This window comes from Ambystoma mexicanum, chromosome 3p (genome assembly GCF_040938575.1).
Source record: "Ambystoma mexicanum isolate Mex_15411 chromosome 3p, UKY_AmexF1_1, whole genome shotgun sequence".
NCBI classification, from domain to species: Eukaryota; Metazoa; Chordata; class Amphibia; order Caudata; family Ambystomatidae; genus Ambystoma; species Ambystoma mexicanum.
The window spans coordinates 1,203,645,472-1,203,669,466 of record NC_090925.1 but is presented as its reverse complement, the minus strand read 5'-3'; the positions used below and the strand labels follow the sequence as shown (position 1 = coordinate 1,203,669,466).

The 23,995-nt window shown below is 44.6% G+C and overlaps 1 protein-coding gene across 3 annotated transcripts in view; it reads right to left on the bottom strand.

The window, feature by feature from the left end:
- KLHL3 (kelch like family member 3) overlaps positions 1–23,995 on the bottom strand; it is a 1,295,653-nt gene that overhangs the window by 986,311 nt on the left and 285,347 nt on the right. The window lies entirely within an intron of this gene.

The following is a 23,995-nucleotide window of genomic DNA, read 5'->3' as shown; positions in this document are numbered from 1 at the left end:
TTCAACGACATCAGAGGATGTAACATAACTATTAAATGCATGCCAATTCATTACATTACCTGTACAGTTTTCCAATTTCCTGATAATCCTAAGAACATATACCTCTTGTATTTACATACAGATGCCAATGGTTCGCTTTAAATAAAGTTAGGATGATACATTGCAAGCTAGACTATGGCAAGACAGAGTGCCACAAATGGGTTTTGTGGTTTGGGGTGTGCACGTGCTGTTCACTTATTGGCCATTTACTAACAAAACACCAATGTCAGGCCAACAATGAAAGTAGAGCCCTCTTCAAAGCCATCAAGCACCGCATCAACCCTCTGCCTGACCCATCCACAGCACACTTAATCGAAAAATCCACCACCATCAAGTTCTTTCTTCATCAACAAGAGCAACGTGATCCGTCAACACAGACACCAACACCACAACTGACAGCACACTACACATCCCATCTCGCAAAACCACGACTACCTGGACAACATTCAAGACACTATCTATGGAAGACCTCACTGCCACCTTAGCATCCCTCAAGGCCACATCGTATGTGGATGACATCCTCCCTGCATCCTTCAAGACCCCTCAGACTAAAACACTCCTCCCTTAGCTGACAATCATCAACAGCTCCCCAAGTCAAGGCTTCTTCCCCCTCGACCCTCAAGACCTGACAAATCCAACACATCGAAGACAATAACGTCCCTACCAATCTGGCTACAGACCCAGATGCAGCACAGAAACGGCTACCATCAATGAGATCGATGATTCCCTTAAAATCCTTGATGATAGCCATCTTTGCCTCTTAGTTTTTTTTTTACATTTAAGCAGCATTTGACACAGTAGACCGCCAGACACTCACCGACAACCTACATTGCTGCATGGGGATCAGTCAGATTGTCCTCAGCTGGTTCAAACCCTACCTTGCAAACCGCCAACAGTTCGCTCAAATGGATTCTTCCAGATCACCAACTCTACCCGTCACCTGTGGAGTCCCACAAGGAGTCATCCTGTCCCCCGTGATCTTCAATCTTTACATGGAACTGCTCGGAATTCTTTTCTCACCACACAACATCCACATTCACCAATACACAGATGACACACAGATCTACCTCAAGGTATCCTCCATCAAGAAAATACATGGGCTCACGGCCTGCATCACATTGATCCAGTCCTGGATGTCCAGTGCTTATCTGAAGCACGAACCCTCCAATACTGAATTCCTACTGCTGACCAACAACACAGAACACCCAATCCAGACCTGGCTCTCTGCTATGAACATCAAGGGATTCACACCTCGGTTGCCCCCATGTGCCACGTCCCTTGGGTTCAACATCGACAGACACCTCACGTTCAAACAGCACATAGGAAGGAAGACTAACGGCCTGGTACCAATTTTCTCTACTGTGGAAAATCAAGCCCTTCATCTCAGAAAACATCTGCAGATCCGCCGTCCAAGCCTTGGTCCTCTCCCAGCTGTATGGTGGCAATGCCCTTTTGGAAGGCCGTACAGAGACTACCCTGGCACCCCTGAAATGTGTTCTGCATGCTGCAGCAAGACTCATTAAACGACTCCATAAATTAGACATCACCCCGATCCTCAATGAACTGCACTTGCTCCCACTGTAAGCCTGTATCATCTTCAAATCCTGTTGCATCATCTACAAGGCTGCCATCCTGAAGTCACCAAGCTACCTCACTGAGAATCTCTACATCTCTGGGGGCATGCGATCAACCGGAAGGAAATGTGCAGACTTGAATTACGATAGTGCAGAAAGGAAAGAACCAGAAGACAGGCCATCTCCGTCTCGTCTACACTCCAAGACTCTGGAACCTCCTCCCTGTCAACATCAGGCTTGCCCTATCACTTCCACAGTTCGGGAAAGAATTCAGGACCTTTCTCTTCAAGGAAGGGCTCCTCCTTAAAACCTAGGTCCACAAATCCAACACTCCCTACCCTTCCTGTAACTCTGATCTACTCCAGCATGCCTTCCCCCTTGCTGTCAATTGCTCACCCTCCCCCGTTAGGCTCCCCGCTCCTTTACTCTCTGCTTCCCTCACTGTGTTCTTCCGCCTATGATTGTAAAGTGCTCTGTTGCTTCCCAAAGCTAGGTCCACCCTCAATAAATACAATAATAAATAATAAGTATTGTGCTGTGAACTATTTTCCAAACGGATGTATCTTGATGCATAACACAGCAAAGGTATTTTGGGCTGGGCTGTGCAACAATCATACATATGCATATTGTCACTAAAGTGGGGTAATCACATCATTAAAATACAAATACAGAACAGATGGGGGGCATGTTCTACAAAACAAGCAGTTTCTCCTCTTATGAGACAGATGCAGTATAACATTACAATATTGGGGGCAACTAAACTCCAGGCCTTGAGGGCCAGACACATTTTCAGGATATTCTTCATTAATATTCATGAGAAAAAAATTGCATACAGTTAGAATCAATGTATGCAAATTTATCTCATGAATATAAATGAGGGGTATCCCGAAAACCCGACATGGTTCTGGCCCTTTAGGCTGGAGTTAGACAACCCTGCGCTAAAAGAATGTGTTATACATCCGAGTAGGTGAGCATGTTACAGCGATTATGGTCTCTTTAGATCTAGCTCGACCACATTCAGTTGCGGCTTGCCCATAATGGGCGAGGGGTGCCGACCCATTGTTCCCCGGCCCATTATGCAGGAGCTAGCCCTTTGCAAACACCGAGTGCTCCCTGGGCTACTTTTTTTCCAGCTGAGGGAGTGCTCCTTGGCTGGCTAAACTGTCAAAGGGAAACGCGATTTCGCTTTGACCGTTCGGTTACCCAGCTGCGCATGCCTATTGAGCAATACCCAGGCCAGGGCATTTTGCTTCCCCAGCCTTACATAGCTCACTGGAAACGCTGGCTGGGGAACTGCATGTCTGTATGTACGAGGGTGCACTCCTGCACTTCCACATACATACAAACGGAGCAGGCCGGAGTGGGGCACCGTCACCCAAGCTCTGGACCATGCATGTGAAGGAACCAGGAAGCTCTTGATTGCATTTATGTGCGAGGAGCTGGGTTCCAGGGGGCAGCCACGCCATTATTTTTGACTGGGCATCTAAGATAGATGCCTAGTAAAAGAATACCATGCCTGTCTCCTGGGCCCCCAGCACCTTGCATACCCACAATCACATTGATTGTGTGCATGTGTGAGGTGCAGGAGGTACATTAGCCAGGTATGGTATTTTTTTTACTGGGCATCTATGATAGATGTATAGTAACAAATACCATGTCTTATCCCTGTTCCCCCTACCGCCTCGCAAACACACATAATCACATTGATTGTGTGCATGTGAGGCATGCAGGTATGCTTTTATACTTACACTGACGATATGCAGTTAATTTTTAAATTGAATGCTACAGTATCTGACCCACCTTCCAAACTAAAATCTTGTTTGACTGAGATCGGTCGTTGGAGGTCTCAAAACTGGTTGAGGTTGAACGGCGAAAAAACAGATTAGGTTAGTTGGTCCCGCAAATGCTCATTCCTTTTGGTATTCTGATTTTTGTCCTGAATCGCTGGGACCTCGACCTGCCCCTAGCTCTACTGTTAAGCGCTTAGGAGTTAAGTTCCTTCCCTCTGGTTTCAGAGAGGGGCCGACTGCCGCAGTTTGCAGTGCAGGCTTCTTCAAATTGAGACGCTTTAGAAAACTGCTGCCATTTGTCACTTTGCAGTTTCATACCACTGTAGTCACGGCCACTATTATGAGCATTTTGGACTACTGCGATGGCATTAATTTAGGTCAACCTGAATTTCTGGTCCATCGACTCAAAATCTTGCAAATTTCTGCAGCACGCCTGATGCTGAAGGCCCTCAAACAGTCCTCAGCCTCGCTGTTCTTGGCCGAACTCCATTCACTTCCGGTCAGGTCAGACGCTGTATAAAATTGAAGGCACATCAGGCTTTTTCTTTTGCACTGGTCCTTGTTTCAGTCCAAACTGACTTGCTACTTTCCCCGACAACCTCTGCGGTCAGCCACTGCTAATCGGGTGGAAGTCCATTTCTGCAAATCCCGAGCTGGAGGGTGTTCCTTATTGGTTCTTGCCCTGACATTGTGGAACACCGTTCTGGCTTTCCTGAGGGAGATCTCGGATCATTTGTGTTTATGCAGAGGTCTTAAAAAATTCCAGTCTTAGATGGTTTGGGCGTTGTAGCTTTTTCTTGCTTGGTGGCTAGCGCCCAAATGCCTTCTGGCCTTGGTTTGCACACAATAAATGTATTTACATTACATAGAGGCCCAGTAAAATATGCCATGAGTGGGCCCCCCCAAGCGCCTTGCCTGCACACAATTGATTATGTGTACCTGCAAAGAGCTGGGGACACCAGGGGCAGGCACAGTATTAATGCCCAGTAAAAAATGCCATGGCTGTCGCCTTGCATTCCAGCACCTCGCACACGCACATAATCACATTCTTAATTAATGTGATTATGTGTGAGTGCCAGGCGGTGGCACACCACGGGGCACGCATGGACTTTTTTACTGGGCATCTGTGATAAAGCAAGCATGATAAGTGTTATCATGTGGCTGGATTGCAATTTCGGTGCAGCCAGTCTAGCCATTCCTACTGTCACATGACATTTTGTATTGGGCATTTTTGATGAAGCAAGCATGATAAGTGTTATTATATAGCACTTTGGTGCAGCCAGTTTGGATAGTTTCATACTTTGGCATATATTTCAATAGTAAAGCCAACAGGAGTATCTTGTGGGGGCACTGGCATATTCTGGCAGACCCAGCGATGACATGTTTTATTCTAGTATCATTACTGGCATTATGCTTAAAGCAAGCAGGAGTATGTTCTTATATAGGAATAGTAGCATATATTGGTGCAGTCAGCATGGAAATGTATGTCCACAGCCAACGTGAAATTGTTTTTATACTTGCACACATTGTGGGCAAAGGCATCATGAAATTGTTTTGGAGAAATGCTCCTGTGCACTGTTGGTGACTTGCATCCATTTGATTTTTTCATGAGTTACACTACAAAACCAATTGTAAACTGTTTGGATTTTTACACAATTTTTCAAAACCGTGTTCTGTAAAATGTACCAGTTTAACCCATCATTTAAAAAAAAAAAAAAAGATTCTCGGGGGAAAACCCCAGAACCTCCTTATTGGTTCAAGCTCCATTGCTAGGGCATATTTGGGGGAAATATTTACGCCCCTCCACTTAAAGAATTCACCAGCCGCCACTGACCACATTAACAATGGGCCATGCACATGCTCATAATATAGTTAAACTCACATTTAGAAAGACGCTTGAAGGCATCATGAAGCAAGAGGCAGACAACAGATTCAAAGTTCAAAATAAAACCGTTTATGAACTTAAATGTCCGGATGGAAAAAGGCCTAACTTGCCCTTTGCCAAGGTGGGGTTTCCCTACCTAAACGAAACTAAGGAAAGTGAGTCAAAGAGTTCAACTTAAAAATCTGTCTTTGTCCAAAACCTATATTTGCCATCACAACTAAATATATATAATGTGCAGCGATGTACACCATTTGATAGCAACCAAATGAAACGGTGTTCGGCATAAAGTTCTGAACTTCTTCCAGCTCAACGCTTCCTTTCAGCTCCCTTTCCTAAGTGTTAAACAGATCCACAAAAAGTCTCCAAATTACCTTTCTTAGGTTCAAGGTGATACAGTTTTAAACACAAAAGAAACTTGAGGTTCCGTCCTCAAGTCAACAAATGTAATTCAAGTCTCAGAGTTCCCTTCCCCAAGACTTTCATTTCATCATCACAAGTGTCCTTGTCTTCTTATGACCGTCACACTTGGGCCTCTTTTTCGACATTTGTTTTCAAGGGAGCCTCTTGGCTATATAAAGTTTTGACTTCAGGGTTTCATTCAATTCTACTTTCTTCTTCTTCTTTCAATGCAAAGTCATGTTGTTTAAAGCTTTTCCTCAATATGGTATTCAATACGCCTTTCTTTGACTCGAATGTAAAGTTAATTTTATTCAATCTTCAGTGTACCTTTGTTTAGCTGAAATGTAAACGGTTCCATTCACTTTGGAATTCAACCTGCAGTATAATCTTGCTTAATTTCAAACTTTTTACTCAGTTCGGTATTCAATAGACATTGGCGGGGCTTGAGATTCAATTTCTATTCAGCCCGATGTTCAATATTCATTCATTTTGCTTTAATTGAAATGCCCAGTACTCAGAAACTTTTGAAAACATTCTCCCTGAGACATGCGACCACCCCGATACAAAGTATTCCTTGCACTTTAACAATCAGCAATAGAAATTATCTTAAACCAGAGACCTTCGAAAGCACTCTCTGAGACACGCAACCAGTCCAATAGAAAGTATTCATCAACAATGGAAAGGTTCACTCACTGGTTGCTTTGATAGCTTTCCCAGCAGCACGGAGCACAGAGCGTTCTGCTTCTGCTGCCAGGGGTCCACCTCCTGCACCTCAGACACTCCTGTGTCAGATTCTTGATACGGGGGTACAAGCACTTCTGATGCAAGGGAAAGGGACATCGTCTCCACATGGCTACCTTCTCAACCCTCGATTCGTTCCACGGAGCCCCATCTCCCACGCCATGCTTCCTGGGACCCTCTCTCTCTGCAGTCGTCAGAGTCTCTGCATGCTGCACACAGTGGACCGACCCAGAGCAGTTTCCTCCAGCGGCTCGGCTCTCTTCAAACCAGGTTCCCTGCTGATCGCACAGGCCTCCTTGTTGCTTCTCCCTGTGTTGCTCTCTCCTCCTCCTTTGTATACCTGCAACCGTTTAACAGGTTGCAGGTGTGCTTTTTCAATTAAGCTAGCCTGATCCCGATTAAGAGGACATGCCTGACCTTCACAATACTTTGCAGGCATCTTCTTCATCCCAGTACTAAAATGGTGAAATGGCAGGGCTTATTAGTCTCAGCTGCCTCTTCCTCGTCTCAGTACTGTCAAGTGTCACATATGGGGAAAGGAGGGGAGCCGACCTACAACAACACAAAGGTTGGGGAAAGGTTAGGTTGCTAGTCAATAGGAAAAGGGGGATACCATGTCTCGCCTGGGTGCTCCCTCGCTTCTCCACCCTCAGGGTCAGGATCCAAGAGCGATGGCCTTTCCCCGGCCACCTGAGAAGAGAACCCAGGGGTCCATGGGGTTTAGGAGCGAGGATACCCTGAGGTTTCTCACACTACCAAGATAGTTTTCTTACCTAATTTTATGAGAGTACGGGCATGCACATTGCATGCATCGTCCAATGGAATGGTTGCTTATTTATAGAGTAAATTAATTGTGACCCCATGTTCTAAACTGCAGATCATTACACGTGTTGCATGCATAATATAAAGTGTTTGCATTTTATATAACACAAAAGCAAACTGAATACATAATTTGATCCCAGTTACCTTCATAAAGAAACACCCGTTCACGCTAAGAAGCATGAGTGGACAAGGGCATGCACTGGCAGTTTGGGAACTTGAGCACCATCTTTCTTATAACTGCTATAAAAAAGGGCTTGTGAGGCACAAGGTGGATGTGCAGCTCTTATGTCCTTAGAAACTCCAGAGTGATGGTTAGGAATGTTCTGTAAGGGCAGGATAAACTGAGTTGATAAGGAGACTGGAGAAGGGTGATAACTGTCTAAATTGTTAACCAACTCCCCAAAATCAGGTCTATGCCAATTATCACCAACGCAGTAGCCTTGGGCACACTTTGGGCCCGATTCACAGAGCGTTTTCCAATGGGATTGCACCACTATAAAACACTTCTGTGAATCAGGCCCTTTATTGGCTAAATTGTGAATCATCCAAACTTTGGATGATCCCGAATTAGCTTAATCAAACATCTTAGTGATTTTACTCCAATAGGTATGTCCTGGTGTGCCCTGACCTGTGCAAGGCAAACAAAAAAAACTATACCTTGGACAGGCCGAGTGAGTCAAATAAAAATCTTGGCATGCCCATTTGTAGGGTACTGGTAGGACTGTGCTAAACAAAGAAAAATAATGTTTCTATTGAGATCGCAAAAGGGCATTTGACTGCAGAGCTTTTTCAAACCTAATTGGTTTGCTGGCTTCCGCTACTACTTTTTGGGAACTATCACAACCCAAAACCTAAATACTGCTCCGAAACAATGCGAGTAGGTTCCATTAGAAATTCCTCAACATTTTTTACATAGCTAATAAAATGTTTTAGAATACTCTGGAAATCACTTCTGGATCTTCAGAGGTTAATGAAGTAGCAGATTTTTTTTATTTTACGAAAATAACATGAACTCTTGCTACCTTGATGTGCAATGCAAGCACTAGGGGATTTGATGCCATATTCAAACTTGGCGTTCAGTTGCTGGCTACCAAGACCAAGTAACATGGACCAAAAGATACTACACAATTCCTGGCTCTTCTGTCAAATGTTGTTCTCTGCCACCTGCATATGATTTTCACCTTTAATGACTAGAGAAAGAATTCACCATCTATCTTCTACATCAATCAGCAATGCTCTTTTTTTCATATTTTAGGTCTTAAAGAGAATTTTGTCAAAATAATTCTTAATCAAGACTTCGGAAACAGGTCTACTGACAAGGACCCACCAATGTTATCTTTCAATTCTTCGCCTAGAAAAAGATTTCTATGGCATGCCTTGATTTTCTTCCTAACCTATTCCTCGTTTCCTACAGCTGCAACTACAAAGACATGATTTAAGATGGCCATGGGGAGGTGCTTTGGATATTCTCCTTCAGGCTAAATGCATTCATAAAACCTATGTAATCTATCCTGTACCATTGGCTATTTTTGCAGGAGTAAAAAGACAAAGGATGAATTGTAAAGATGGGGTAAAGATGCCAAATGTCTTGTTAAAAGGAGTGACCTTCAATTTTGTATGCATCTGCATAATTTTCAATCAATCATGTTTATTTCGGATGTTAGTCCATAAAACAAATAAAGTTGCCATGAACCGTCGAGCACGTCCCTTTTGGACTGCCTGGTCCTTGACACATCGGGGCTTACACTCTGCAGTACTTCCAACATGGCCGTTAAACACAGAACGCTGTCTACCAGCTTCCACGTCAGACGTAGCACGTTCTATAAAGAAGCCAGGCCCTCGCGGCCCCGCACGTCTCAACGCTACCACTTGCAGTGGCTAGACGTGTGCTCCGTAGTTCGCCTTCGCTGAACTCTGATTCCTGGTTCCCGGACCCTCGCTTCCTCCCTCTATCTTCCCTTCCTCCTTATCCTGTCTTGATTCCTGGATCCCGTGTACCCGCCTCCGAGTACACCGCCTTCATTTCCTGGACTTCCCAGAGATTCCAAGTGTTCCTGGACGTAGAACGCTGAACGCACGCTGGAACCCGAAGACGCTCGTATGGGGTTGTACAAAACCCAAACCGTACGCAAGAAGACTCCTCCCAAGAATTCCAGCAAACATCGAACCCCGGTGAGAAAGGGGGAAACCTGTGACAACAGTACAATTTATCGATGCCTCATACAAATAAATAAAGTTGTTGCATTGCATTTTAGATCAATCAATAAATATAAATTGCAATGCGTTAATAATGCGTGAGCTAAGTTTCAGTCAAATAAGATCTAAAATGCATAGTATTCATCTATCATAACATGACTTCATTTTACATGCTGTAATCCACAGGATACTTTCCATATGGTTGCGATCTTGACGCTAACCATCTCTCTTATGTCTTATGCGACAGTAGTTATTCCCTCTTACTACCTATTTTAAGTTCTCAGGTTACAATAAAGCCTATGCTTAACAAGTCATAAACATCACAGTATACAAGAAAACTAAAGCACTTGTTAATATAACTAAAAGGGCAGGTCTGCCATCAAAATTGCATGCTATTCATATTTGAAGGATCGACTTCTTTTCTCTGTCTAGTGTCTACGACCATACTGCCATTCCAGGGCTCATCAAATTTGATACTGCTGCCCTTTTTACTTCCCAATGCCTATAATGGTTCTTGTGAGGGACCTAGTTAATTGGCATTAAAATTCCATTATGTCTATTCTGAGTTTACAGACACAATTTCAGCACAGACATAATCCAGCTCATCTACAATCCAGCTTAAAAAAAAAAACCTTTATGCACCCATTTCATTCATGTTGGCCATAGGATTCATCACCTTTGTCAGTGCTGCCCTAGAGCACCATGCACTCATTAAGTACTTAGCTACCGTGTACGTAGTGAGCACATCATCCTTACTTCTCCATAAAAACATTTCTTCAATTGTACATGCAGTATTGTACTTAGCAAATCTCGGCTTGAGATAACTTCTTTGTGTTATGTACGCTGGGCAGAATAAGAAAAAGTGCTCCTTGTTTTCAATAAATATATTACAGCTATGGCATTTGTCTGGCAACATGTTGTCCCAATTTGTTTTAATTAGTAAGCCAATGGCAGTATTCCCAATCTGAATTGAATGTATAATGAGTGCATGACCTTTGATTGCATGCTGTCCAAGTATGTCTCATAACCTTCACTCAAAATTGTTTCTCATTAACATACTTGACCTTGATACTTTCCCAAACAGAATTTATTCTCATCATTTCTTTAAAGGCATTTATGATACGAGGCTTGGTAACTGATGTGGTATTCTCTGGTTTATTCCAGCTATCCAATTGGCCAATGTCTAGCAGGACTTTCAATATATTTACGCACCAGGGGATGGAATTACCCTCTTCTCGGCTCTTAAGTTCCATTTACCTTTGTTTTACCCACTTAGCCGAGGACCACAGCCCAACCCAGTATAAAAATGGTTTTGAGGCCACCAACTCACTGCAATTAGTTAGATCCACATCCATATGGAATGAATTGGATGGCGTGCTACTTGGCAAACCCACCAATGATTTCAGAAAACGATTTGCTGCGACTTCTAGCCTGTTGTAGTTCACATGAGCCCATAGTTAAGCCCCATGTAAGGCAGCTTGTCAAATTTTAATTTGTAGGCGACTAGGGCTGGTTTTAGTGCACTGTAACCATGCTTCTTAGCAAATTGTGAGGTTACACCACTGTGTCTTACTTTGCCTTTGCAAACTGTAAATCTCACTTGCCTGCCTCTGCAAATCTTATTTTCAGGCAATCATAATTGTCTATCTGTTCAATTGTATTGCCTTCCAATACAAGATCTCATTTTGGCTGTTTTCTTCTCTTTTTAGAGGAGACCCATGCTTTTGGTTTTGAAGTAATTGACGGTAAACCATTACTTTGAAAACATTTGTTGAATAAGGAAAGCCGCTTATTCAGGCCAACTGGTGTTAATGATATTACGATTGCGTCATCGGCGAGCATTAGGATTGGTACCTGCCCATGCCCATCATGGGAGCATCTGTGGTGGTGGATGCGATGTCAACAATTACCTTGTTAATGAACAAGCAAACGAGCGTTGGTGGCAGGACACACGCCTGCCTGACCTATTTCTGGACCTCAAATTCTGCAGTGTTCCCTCCCCTATACCCCATCCAACTACTGCGCTATTATCCTGGTATAGCAAGCTCACAGCAGCAAGCAATGAATCTGGCAAACTCAAATTAGATAGCCTTTACCATAACTTTTAAGATTGTATAAACCTGTCACTTTACATGGAATTTGTATCCATCAAGGTATAAAGGGGTACACAGACGTCCCCAGTAATACTAACTCTCTCCAATAGGTCATTGATGGGCCCATCTTGATCTGCATTTGGGTCATAAAGGCTGGCAACTGTTATCCCTGTTCCTAGCCTCATGAAAAAAAAGAAAAAAAAAGAAATTCAAAACAGGAATGTTTTTAGAGAACGACAAAAAAACAGATGCTCAGAAATGGCACGAAGGGAACAAGGAAGAGAATTCCTAGCCTTAGCAGTAGCGACTGAAAACGCGTGGCCACCCATATGAGAAAGTCTAAAACGCAGAATCTGAATCACGAGAGGAGACTGAAAACGGAGCGGATGAGGCGGAGCAACAGGAACGAATTTAGTCTGAATATATTCCGTGCCTAGTTTGTAAAAGGCTTGATGCACCATGCAGAGCGATTTGAAAAGAATACGCTTCTCAATGGGAAGCCAATGGAGCTGACAAAGCAAAGGAGACCTATGCGCGCCCAACGTGGGGTGAAATATGGACCTGGCTGCAGCATTCTAGAGGAGCTGGTGACGGTGCAGGAGATAGCAGGGCTGGCCAAGATAAAGAGAATTGCTAGTCGATTGTACTAAGTACAAGAGCCACCACAACAGGAGCCTGAAATGGGCCCGGAAAAAGGGAAGAACTTTCCGCAGGATTTTTAATTTGAAGTGACCAGATTTGCAAACTGATGCGACCTGATCACCCATAGATAAAGATGAAGCAATTTTTACGCCCACGTTTTTTATGGAGAGAACGGGCACAGGGAAGGGGCCAGAAGTCAACAGTCCAAAAAGACAGAGGACTGGAATTACCAACAACCAGAACCTCTTCCCCCCCCCATTACTTTTTAGCCAGTTTGCCATCATCCAGGATCCCAGGTACTCAAGACAACCCCTAAGCCCTGCAGTAGTCTCCGACTGAATAGGATAGAGGCAGACCAGAATCTGCATGTCATCGGCATAGGAGTAGTATCGGAAACCATGGGACTGAATAAGACAGAGAAGTGGCCTAATGCAGATGTTAAATAAGGTCGGCGAGAGTGCAGAACCCTGCGTAAAACCACAGGTCTAGAGAACCGTCTTGCAACAAAAAAGAGGGAGAGAAACAGACTGGGAACAGTGCGCCAGAAAGGCAGAAAACCATGCCAGAACTTGGCCAGACGGGCCAGCTGCCGATAACCAGGAGATCAGGGTTGATCAACTCTGTCGAAAGCAGCAGACAGATCTAACAAAATCAGTGCTCCAACACCACCCTGATCTACCAGGCGGGCAAGATCATCCATCACAGAAGTGAGGACTGACTCAGTGTCTCTTCCAGGGCGAAATCCTCACTAAAAGCAGTCTGAACTCAGGTGATTCCAGGAAAGACGAGAGCAGAGGAGAGCCGACAGACTCCAACAATTTCATAAGAAAGGGGAGGAGTGAGATTGGGCGAAAGTTAGCAAGCACAATAGGATCCAAAGAAAGCTTTTTAAGCAAGGAGATCACAAGCGCATGTTTCAAGGCGTTGGGAATATATCCAGCACGAAAATATATGCTAACTGCATATATAATCACTGAGGTGATATAACCAGAAATCTCTTTAAGAAGCACAAGAGGAATGGGGTCAGACGGGGATGCAGATTTAAGCTGATGAATGGCTGTAAGAACATCTTGATCAGCGGAAGTAGGGAAAGTAGAGCAAGAAGGGTTAAGCAAAGTCGGGGGATGAAAAGATTCTTTAGTCGCTGACTGCCGGGCAGAGCTGCTTGTATTGTGACGGATAGTCTCGATCTTATTATAGAAAAAACAAGAGATAGAGTTAAGGAGAGTTTGAGAGGGCACAGCCTGGGCACCAAGCTTAGCAGGAGACAAAAGAGAATGAACCAAATTAAACAAACCCATAGGTTGATTAATAGCTGCCTCCACCTTACGGCTGAAAAATTCTTTTTAGCAGAGATAATGGCCTTGTGATAGGCCACCGTAACACTGCGAAAGGAAGTTTCATCAGCCGGAGAATAACCAGTTTGCCACTTCCTTTCAGCCTGACTGCAAAGAGCTTACAGGCACCAAGTTCCTCAGAGAACCAGGGTTCGGAAGGACGGTCTTTCTGTTTCCAGAGCCCAAGAGGGGCCAATCTATCAGCTGCTGCACCGAAGGTAACATCCACTGTTAGCAGGGAGCAGGGCACATCTTGGAGACATTGAGGCAGGAGAAAGGCTACCAAGTCAGAGCTTGAAACCCGGTGCCAACTATGCTTAGACACAGCAGGATTTGCCACAGAACAGACAGGGTCCGCACAGGAGATATAGAAAGGTACCAGAAAATGGTCAGACCATAGAATTGGACTAGGAGGAGAGGTAATAGTGGAAGCCTAATCTAAAACATTGCCCGGTTGATGAGTAGGATCGACAATTAACTGAGGAAGACCACGGTCAGACATATGAGCTAGAAAATGTAATACCTGGCGAGCATTAGTTGAATTTGATGGAAGATTAAAGTCTCCAACAATCAAAAGATGTGGATATTTAAGCTGGAGATCAAGCACAAAGGCAGGGAATTCAGCACAAAAAGAATTATCAATGCCTGCCACTCTAGTGGTTGATTTTTGCCTGAGACTACCAATGCTCCAGGGCCTTCCCCTTCCTTAAGCAACTAAGAGCTTCATTTTGATTTCGGTTGGTTCCATGAAAAAAAATGAAAAAAAAAAAAACACATTGGCCGTTCTTTTTATGTACACTGGGGCCAACTTTCTTTTGACTACTTTGGATACCATTGACGATCCACATTGTTACCTTGAAATCTCATGCTGCACTTATTCCTTTTACATCAATACAAATGCAGAATGCCTTCTTTCGCCCCAGTACAACCTTCTTTTTTCCTCCTGCAACTGGATGACTACCTGTCCAGCACTGCATATCGACATTTAATTTGCACAGCTTATAGCCGATCTTGGTCCCCCAGACCTGCATAGAGCTGTGTGGCAACCTCCGTTTCATCCAAATACCATTTCACAGAGATGGCACACAGAAGCAAACAACTAAAAATTGGAAGTGCCCTATCATTTCAAGATGGTGGTTAACTGAGTTAGAGTAATTAAACCAAATGGAGGACAACAGCCATTGATGGCTCGATAATGCAAGAGTCCAGCATGTGTTTTCAGTTAACCTTTTTGCCGGCATGAACTAGATTGAAGATATCGTGTAAATAATAATGCTGGGAGCAGGTGGTAGGTTACTCAACCGTGGTGAAAGTGGTGGGGGATTTCCTAGTGCCATCACTTCAAAACGTCAAGTTGCAAGCTACTAGTCAAACATAATAGCCACTCAAATCCTGGCTGGAAATGCCAGTTATCCACATGCACAAAATGCACCTGTGGAGAGTACGAAACTGCATGCCATCCTTCGGCAGTGATAAGTAGATTGCACACTTTGGGGTATGGTAGGGTTGAAGTGAGAGGGTATTGTGATGCAAATAACATCACAGTAATATAGCAGATGCACAAATGCAAGAGCTCTAACAGGAGCTTTCTGCATCATGGAGCAGCTATTTGCCACAATGGTCTCTCTAATATGCATTTGCAAGCGCCTTGAGCGAGCACACAAAGCTGCATTGAGCCGAGTTTGCCGCAAATCTCCCCGAGATTGATTTTTCTCATCTAGATTCCATTTGAAAGGGAAATAGCCCTGAAACGAACATTGAACCCAAGTTTCAAAAATGAATCATCTGAATGCTTCGAAATAAGTGAATTAAACTTAAATCACTCTGAATTCTATCAGTTTCCCCCAATTTACTAAATTGTAGGTTTACTTTGCCCACAATGTTCCAGAGAGTGATTTACTTATTGAATATTCTTGTTACAACGTTTTAATAATGGGCCAAATCATGACATCTGTGGTTTTAGGGCGCCAAAGCAATCTTGTCCATGACATGGATGTATTTACCACAAATAGTGTTGAATACAATGGCATTTAATGTGAATATCTCTGAAAATGGATTATATTACCTGAAATTTCACTGAAAGGGATATAAAAAAAGGTACACAGGACAAATGTCTTTTGAACCAAAACAGGTCTATAGCCTCTCTAAAGAATTACACATTTCGAAGTGTTTGAAATAAAGGGAGTCATGCTGCAAGGTGCAATTTAACAGCAACGGCATCACATCACCAGTGAGGTCGACATTTTTCGCATAGGTGTCAAAACAAGAGCCTGGGTAATACACATTCATAGAAAATTAGGAAGACCATTTCACAAAGAAATAGGCGATGCATGCAGTTTGTGCCTAAAGCACTTTGCACTCGCAAAAAGAACAGATTCACCCAAAAAAAAGAAAAAACCCAGATACAAGACCCTAGAAATCAACAAATACGTTTCCATTTCATATGCCAGACTGAAAGTAAACTAAATTTACACTAACCTTAATGTGACCAGTAAAAATAGACATTTTTAACGAATAAAGTAAAAACTAAATGCATTATTTTACATTTTTATAAAAACAAACATTATGTGAAAATATATGCATTAGTTTAATAAACATGTTTGAGTTCTTATCGATTTAGCAGTACCAAGTGAATCCCCCATAACACTCCTGGCTATACTCACCCTCTTTTTGCATTTGCCTTTCTCCAGCTTTGAAGGTTTACTTTATAAATGGGGAAACCACCCTTACCCCACACACCATTCCATCCCTCCTGTTTTTTTTTTATTTTTAATTTTATTGGTTTACATACAAACCTTTAAAATAAGACCATTCATTAGTCCTCCTTACATAACATCTCTTTACATCTCTTATAATCCGCCACATTAGTCTAGTAAACGCTTTTCAATTATCGCCAAGAAGTTTGTCAGCGGCAATATCAATTTCAGGACCTCCTCAGGTTTGAAAGTCCATAGGGGCCGCCTCGTTTAGGCCCGCGGCCAGGGTGTTGAGTTTAAATATCCACCAGGATTCTTTGTAGTTCAGCGAGTTTGCAATGTTGGTGGTGCCTAACACTTTCTCCAAGAAGCTTGACCAGGTCATGGATGCGCTCCTGAGGCACGGCCATATGCACATCTTCATACCCAGGAGCAGGTGCATGCAGCAAAGGCACGTTTCTACACCACTGCCCATTTCCCCAATACCATAGCAGCATTGGATTACACACATGTGGCATTGGTTACCCCTCAGGCAACGGAACAGGCATACCGGAGCAGGAAACGGTACAATTTCATGAATGTGCAAATTACATTAATGCAGATCTCACAATCAGCCGCTACTGTGCCAGATACCCTGGGGCCACACACGATTCCATGATACTGAGGAACAGCACCCTACCAGTGTACATGGAGAGACACAGAGGAAAGCTCACCTGGCTTATGGTGAAGTAGTAGGCAGACCTGTTTACCAAAATCACGGACACACACCTGGGATACGCAAGGAGTAGCAATGTGAAACAACTACAAGTACCATGAAGCAACAACACAGAAATGCACAGAAAAGGACGAATGCCCCGACTGACCCACCCCAGTACACAGACTATAACCATGTGGCGACACAGGGCATCCTTCCATGCAAGGCAGCACAATGCCATCAGGGCACCCATCAAACCCATGACACTGCTGTCATTATCTGTACATGGTGTACTGCCACATCATAAGTGATAAGTGCATTGTTGATGACATTGTACTGACAAATACTTGATGACTGCCAACTCCCACAATGTGAATTACTGAAAGTGTACCATATAGGCAATGACTCATCAACCTCAATGCACACAAGATGCACCATGCACTGAGTTTTGCACATAGGGGTAAACACAACAGGACCATATACATGTACCCCGACGCACACACTGCCATGTCTCATACAGTCCATTCATGTCTGGCAGGTGCCGCTGGCTATCCGCAGTTACCATGGCTGATGACACCTGGGGGGAACCCTGGCACACCACAGAGCACCAGGCCACGCATTGAGCAAACATTTGGATTGCTGAAAATCAAGATTCAGGTGCCTTCGCCACACAGGCGGTGCCCTCATGTAGAGCCCAGAGGAAGCAGACAAAATAGAAGTCATGTGCACAATGATGCACAACGTGTGCATACAAAGGAACATAGAAATGCCCCCAGATGAGCCCCCCTCTAGCTCAGATGAGGAAGATGCTGAAGGTCCAAACAGGGCATCACAGGACATACGTGGGGATGTGAGGGAAGGATGAACGGTGCGCCAGGACCTAATGGAAAAGGTCTTCTGACTTGGGACACATGCAGCCCATATGTGCACTGAATGCACACGTCAACCCCATTGAATAAACATTTTTCAAATGATCATGATTCAACTGGGTTTATTCATGAAAACAAGGAAACTCCAAACTCCAGCCCCAACACGATCACCCACCCCAGCACCAACACCATCACCCACCCCACACCCCAGCCCCAATACCAACTACCACTAACGCATTCTCTTTTCCCCTTTGTCCGCATACTTTGAAGCATGTGATACACGGCGCTGGGTGCGCCTAGGTGGGGTGCTCGTCAATCACCCCTCAGTAGGAGTAGCGGACAGCAGACTCCCCTGCACACTTCCCCAGAGATGGTCCATGTTGAGGTGAATGGCTCTGGCCATGGCCTCATGGGAGGATCACAATGATTGAGCCAGCTCCAGCACCCCCTAGCTCGTGAGACACTGGCTGGTATTGCTGTGCACCGTGCTCCTGCACAGAAGGTCAATGGACTATGCAAACTATGTAGATGCCCCCTGAATGCAGTCCCGCATAGCCTGTGCATGCCCCAATTGTTCTTGGTTTATGGCACGCATCTCCGCCTGCCTCTGCTCTATCCTGTCTAGATCATCCCAGAAGGCCTGCATTGTGGGGTTCGCACTGGCTGTGGTGTATGTCCACTGCCCTGGACAGCATAGTGCGCTAAATAGCTAGCCTCGACCAGCTCATCTGAGAAGGACTCCTGTTTATAATATAGAGCACGGCGGGATGACTAATGGGAAGGTGGTGTGTATGCAGTCTGCAGTGGCCTGCTGGGATTGCAGGCTTTCGTCCCCACTCCGACTCATGAGTGAGTCCACAATCACCCCAGCTGTGGTGGTGTTTGGTCCTGTTGCTGGTGGCGCAGCTTCCACGATTAGGTCCTGTGGAGGCCCTGTGGCTGTGTCCTTCTCAACAGTCGGTGTTCCTGTACATGGCATGCTTACATGGTGCCTTTTCTTCGATTTCCCACTACCCGAACTGCCTTGGCCTGGCTGCTTGCCAACACTGGTTGGTGCAAGTGTCGTGGAGAATCCAGCCACCTCAGTTGGTTCCTCAGTGTCTTGAGTGCCTGTTGGGTACATTTAAATGAGCGTTACCACTTTGGTGCTCAGGTGCATGGCGATTCAACATTCACGGTCACTTGTACTATGTCATCACTGTGTGTTGGTCCTCCTGGGGGGCATTCATCATGTGTCAACCACTGTGTTGGTACTATGCATTGCATATGGGCAACCAGCTGCCAGGTGTGGGGTGCCCTGCTTGCTTTTGACATGCAACCCTGAAATGGGTTGACCTACAGGGTGTCCTGTCCAAATGTGCATCGGGACTGTTGATGCTTTGTTTCTGGTGGTGCAGTGAGGTCATTGCAGAGCATGTAGTTGTGCGACAGTCAGGTGGACATAATGTTGGGCATGGATTTGTCAAAGTGTGTCTACATGGAGGGTTGCAGTTGAAGGGCATGTGGGTCTGACAATCATCTACTGATGTGCATTCATGAACATGGGCTTGTCAAATGAGTACATGATGGCTGTGTTGCCTGTGCATGAGTGCCCATTGTGCGGGTAAGGGATGGTTGTTATGTACAACATGGATGTGCATTGTACCTCCTGACTTGCGCTGTAATAGTGATCCTTGGCTACGTCATCCCCTCCACTTCCTGCTTGGGTGTCATGTAAGGGGGGGTGGGGTCATTGCTTCACTGACTCATGTTGTGACCCGATGCTTCACATGCATTGTGTATGCTTGCTGGGGTTCAAATCGCTTGCATGCATGGCAGTCTGTGCATTTGTGAATGCCTGCAGGGTGTATGGGACCATATTTTACTCCGGTACTCACCAGATTCCCCGTGGTTGCTGGCTCCAAACTCGCCCGTGTCCACGCCCTCAATCTCAACCATGTGCAGGATGCCACTGACCATTTCCTCCCAGGGTGTAAGTTGAAGCGGTTCTACTGTGCCACCTCCAGATGCAGCGGTCTCCCGGCGGTGGTGGGATATTAGGCTCCTGACCCTGGCCTTAAGGCTATTCCATCGCTTCTTCATGACATCAACCTTGTGTTGGACATGGCCTACGGCCACCACCTTGTCCCTGATCTCAGCCTCCATGTTGTTTTTCCGCTGTTGGTTGGTCTTGTGGTTTTGGGCCCCATATAGCTCCTTTGAGTGGGAAACCACCAGCTCTGCCAGTACAGTCAGCTCCTGCTCTGAGAAGTTTGGCTTATGCAGCCTCATATCGGGCACCCTGCCTTCGCCCTTTTATCCTGACATTTTTTTTATTAGCTGGGTGTTTGGATGGCACTCGTCTGTCTAGATATTTGACAGATTTTGATTTCCAAAACAGCCAACCCTGTGCCTCCTTATACAGTAAAGACGAATTTCCGCCGGTGGAAATTCTGCTGACCGGCATGGTGTTGAAATTCCACTGATTCTTTACATTAATTGTACAATGTACTAGATTTTGGGCAGTAAATCCGCTGAACGGCATTATCATTACCGCTGTTGGTCAGCATGCGCGATCGCCAGGTTGGAATACGGGAGCAATTCCGCTGTTCCACGCAGCGGTAATGCAAATTCCGCTACAGCGGAGTTACCGACGATTTTGACTCAGACTCGTAATGAGGCCTTTAGTATTGTATTGACAGGGGAGAATGCATCTTCACATTGGCCACAGTAAATCATTGAAGTCCATGACTAGTTAGAACCAACTGAAATAATGTTATTCACTATATAAGTGCCACAGGAAATACCGACAGTAGCTCCACTATTGATATTGATTTCAGAGGCCAGATATATCTTATTGTTTTACAAAAGAGAGTAGTTCACATCAGTTTTCACCTGACTTGGTGTCTTGACTGTGGAAAAAGTCTGCATACCGTTGATTACTTGCCAACTTCAAATACTATACGTTTCTCGCTTAGCACATACATAGCCTCTTGTGGATCATTTAATAGGATAGCAGACATTTAAATAAGACTATGATTTAATGGGGGCGTTTGTATTACTGGTGTAGAGTAGTTAAGCTTTGCTAACCTGTGAATGTGCTAGTTGGAATCATTCGTTGCTCAGCAACTTCAGAGGTTGCATCCATTAAATAAACATCAGTGTGTAGGGATGTAACCTATACATCACAACATTACGCTATTTTAAATGTGTAATTGGTGAATCTATTATGATAAAAGTGCTTGCTATTTTTTTTTTTTGCTTAAGTCTATACAGCATTGACTGATAAGAAATCCTCTGCTGGTTTTCATTCCAATGTCACACATGATGTAGGTTTAGTCAATTATCTTTAGCCTACACACTACCGGTAAACATTATATCACAGCACTGAAGGTGCAAATTTGGTTTAGTGTCTGACCCGTCAGATTGCACCGCATGTCGACCAGGCTGGAGTCTTGCCATGTTGGCATTTCGATAATGGAATTTGTAAATACGCCATTCTGGAGGTGGTGTTATTGCTTAAATTTCTCAGGAAAACAAACCCTGTTCTTCTTATCAATCACTGGTAATAGATTCAATCCTAAAAAAATGGTAATCACTTGTAATACATTAGCATCCAGCGAGGGTCAGTCAATGTAACAATCAGATTGGCCCTTGCCAGGGCATTACCCGACGCAGAATGCCTCACCTTCATATCCCCGGCGAATGATGAGGCTCCCTGCCGGGGATTCAAGTACGTTTTTCCCTCCCTCAAACCCCCCTACCAAACAATACCCTTCCCACCCTCCCAAATACACTTACCTTCTTTTTGCTCTGTTTTCGAGAGCGAACGCGCAAGGAACACTTCGGTCCCCAGCGCGTCTGCTACCGATGGCTGCCATGGAAAGGGAAAACGGACTCCGTTTTCCCTTCCCCGGCTGCCATTTTTTTTCCCAAAACATTGCATCGTTTCGGAACAGAAAAAGAATGCTATTAGTACTCCGGACTTGCAGGCCGGGGTACTAATAGTAATAAGCCCCTCGCCGTGGGGGCATTACTGAGTCAGCTATTTGCCCGGGGCCTTTGTTAAGGACCGAGCGAAGGGCCTCGGGGCATTACCTGACTTGGCAATGCCCCCACGGCGAGGGGCTTCTTGCTTAATTCAGCAATGCCACAATACAGCCCTATGCTGTGACAAAGTACAAATAACATTCCAACGTACTTTTTATAACGGATGCAACCTGCGATTTCAGAATAAAGACAGACCTCCTGAGCGTGCTAGCCTCTCAATCCACTTAGCTATTAGACTCTGGTGTCTCAGCTGGATAGAACGAAAGTAAAAGTATTGTGGAAGGTTGGGTTATTAATAGCATGTTAATCAAATCTAGACTGCATGTCAGTTCTCCATCAATTCGCAATTAGTCACCTTGTGACATTAGAGGACACTTAAACTGTCCTGATGACTTTGTATCAATATGCTGTACTATGCAATCTCCCTCTTCAACCCCACCCCTCCCCTTCCCATTCCCATTCCTGCCCTTCACCAAGCCTGACCTTCACCAAGAAGTGCCTTGATGCTTATGGGTTTGGTGCGTTATACAAATACAAAAATAAATACATGAGGGCTGCCATCTCCACCGACAAGTTAGCTTCCTCAATGTTTGTGCGTAAAAATAAATAATTTTTAGAAACAGAAATTTAGCAAAGCAAAATAATTTGGGGAAAATCTTATTTAAATGATAACAAAAAGACTATCATCACGTAGGCAACTATCACAAAAGCCGTCTCTCAGTCAATCCCACATTGTTGCTGGCGGATGCACGTGTCCTTTTTTGGCCGTCAAAGGGCACTAAAACAGCACGAACAAAAGATGATATCATGAAGCAGGGAGGGAATCATTGCATTTATTGCACACAGCAGGCTCTGTGTTCTTCATAGATCTCAAAGATAGGGCACCAAGAAACTTGTTCTTTAGGAAATGTTGAAACAACTCTCCTCTTGCGTAGAAAGGTCATTAGGTACTGTCTGCTACAGTGCTCAACGTGTCTATATCAATAACACTTCATGCGTCCTTTCTTTCCCTGGTGACCTTTTCGCTGGCTCTTCCGGTTTACAGTCGGTGACGTTACAGCCAGCTAACCGGCAGCATATATGCCCTAGTACCACCAACGATCCCGCCACAGGAAAATGTAGCTCATCAAGGGTGCTAATTAAGAATCGTCTTACCCGTAAGCAATAACTGCAAAGTGAAGAGTTGTGTTGTCACCCAAAACGAAAGAATTCAAGTGGAAATGGTTTTTTTTTCTACATTAATCCTTGCCCCGCTCACCTGGAATTTACGAGTGGTGATTTGCATTGCGATATATTTTAAACACGATGGAAAATCTTTACAATCCGAGCAACCCTAAGGCATTGAGGAAAATTCAGAAAAGTCTTATGTCAATCAGTCGCCTAACTGCTTTAAAAACGGATGCTGTTGACATTACCCCCCAGGAGAGCAGATGTGCCATCAGAGCAGTCGCGCGAGGAACGTTCAGGAAACAAAATATTTGATGTGTGGTGAATTGAGTGAACTCCACATCTTAGTAAAGGAGGAGCAGGGGAAGGGTGGTGAGTCTTTAGAGGCTGGGTTGGTCTCTAGCTGCTACCTAATGCGTCTCCCGGAGGGATCCCACAGGCTCGCCATCTCCTCAGAGGCACCAGTAGCAGCAAGGGTCCCCTGGAAAGAAGCACCCACTTCATACACAGACTAAGGACTCCAAGTGGACCTGTACCACATGGAAACATTTAGCTACCAGTACCATGTTATGATGGACAGCACTGCAAGCCTAACGGAGAAGGTTAACTCTTACAGGGATTGCAGGCGCGAAGGCCTCTTACACTCGCAAGCATTTTGGAACAAAGTCCGAGTGAATGAAAGAGCTTGTGGACGCACATAGCGAAAGTCTTTCCTACAGATGCGGTCCAGCTGCTTCACTTGCAGACAACTCAGCAACACAGCTTCACTTGTCGGGGAAAAAAAAGCCAAGCCAACCCAGAGCACCAGAGAGCCACAAACCAAAAACTTGGTGACCCAAAATGACGCTGACAGCCCTGTGCAGAGTTAAACACTCTGAGCCAATCACAGGAACCCTTTAAACCAAACACAATCCGACAACAGAAAAAGTCTACTAATAATCTAATAAGCCAATTGAAACTTCAAAAGAGACCAAGCCAATCGCAAAGCCCAACACAGCCCCCTCAGGGAGAAAAACAATCCT